The following is a 1521-nucleotide window of genomic DNA, read 5'->3' as shown; positions in this document are numbered from 1 at the left end:
CACACACACACACACACACAATAGAGTGTGTAATGATACTGATTTATGAATGCTAGCAATGTGAGTGAGGGTAAACACCTCAGGGGAAACTACTGCATGCTACATACAAATACGGTAGTCTCACATATGTAATATAATGGACTGAAAAACATCTATTAACTGAGATTGTCTATAGAACTAGAGAAACAAACAAGGACTAACATGTTACACACAAGCACACACAAATACATACAAATGTGTGCGCGCAAGTGTATGTACACGCAGGTCTATGTCACTCACTTTCTCTCTATATATATACATTTATAGATATATGTACATGTATAGCTTTCGAGAACAAGCTCTGGTGCCGAACTAATCAACGTACTAATAGCTCTAACAAATTATTTGATGTAACCATGGGTTCTTCCGATTCAGCTCAGGCCACGGAATTAGTTGGATTGTACATACTCCACCAATTAAAATCACACTTCCCTAACATCCATGGTGGTCTATATAGGGACGACGCTTTACTTATTACCAAGACTACTAACAAATCTTCCATTGAGAGGACAAAAAAGGATCTACACAAATTTTTCTCAGGTATGAATCTATCAATAACATTTGAAAACGCATACAAAACGGCTAACTTCTTGGACGTTTCTCTAAACCTATCTAACTCGCAACACTATCATAAACCCAACCAGTAGCTAAAATACCTCAATATTCAATCTAATCATCACAGATCTACTTTCGATAACATAATCATAGGTATCTCTACCCGCATATCTGATCTATCCTTTTCCGAAGAAATTTTTAACAATCACGCTCCATACTACAATCAAGCACTAGCGGCTAGTGGTTTCTCCCAACAAATAAAATACATTCATAACACCAGACTTAATTTATATCACAAATCGCACCCCAAAACCACAACCAACCACCCACATATTCAAACAGACCCCACAATCACACCTATAACACTAGGGCTAAATCTAAGATGTTTAAATCAGCTAGCCCTACCAAAAGTATGGACAACTGCCCTCCACCTAAACACCTTAATTACAACATGCACAGAACCCCCCAAAAAAGCAGTGGCCGCTCCATCCTGTGGTACACTCCCCCATTCTCTCTTAACACTAGAAACCTAGCCATATCTTTCTTTAAAATACTAGATTCTAACTTCCCACGACAACACAAATACCACTCTATATTCAACAGATCCACTTTAAAATTATCGTATTCTACCACTCCTAACTTTGAATCTATTATAGCAGCTTCTAACAAACATAAACTCTCGCTCTATTACCAAAACCTAAGCAACCATAACTACGCTAGCGCCAGCACCCGACCCGCACATACACCCAACACGGACACTAATATACGTTCTTCTAACACTAACGCTCGTACACTAGAACAAAACAACAATGGATCCCAACCCATTAATATTCTAGATAATAACAATACCAATAATAACATTGGTAGGACAAATAGCCATAACAATAATTCCATTGATCTGGATTCCTACACATCCCCCAATAACAT

The sequence above is a fragment of the Octopus bimaculoides genome, chromosome 1 (genome assembly GCF_001194135.2).
Source record: "Octopus bimaculoides isolate UCB-OBI-ISO-001 chromosome 1, ASM119413v2, whole genome shotgun sequence".
Classification (NCBI taxonomy): Eukaryota; Metazoa; Mollusca; class Cephalopoda; order Octopoda; family Octopodidae; genus Octopus; species Octopus bimaculoides.
The sequence above is the reverse complement of the archived record's forward strand: the minus strand, read 5'-3'. Positions refer to the sequence as shown.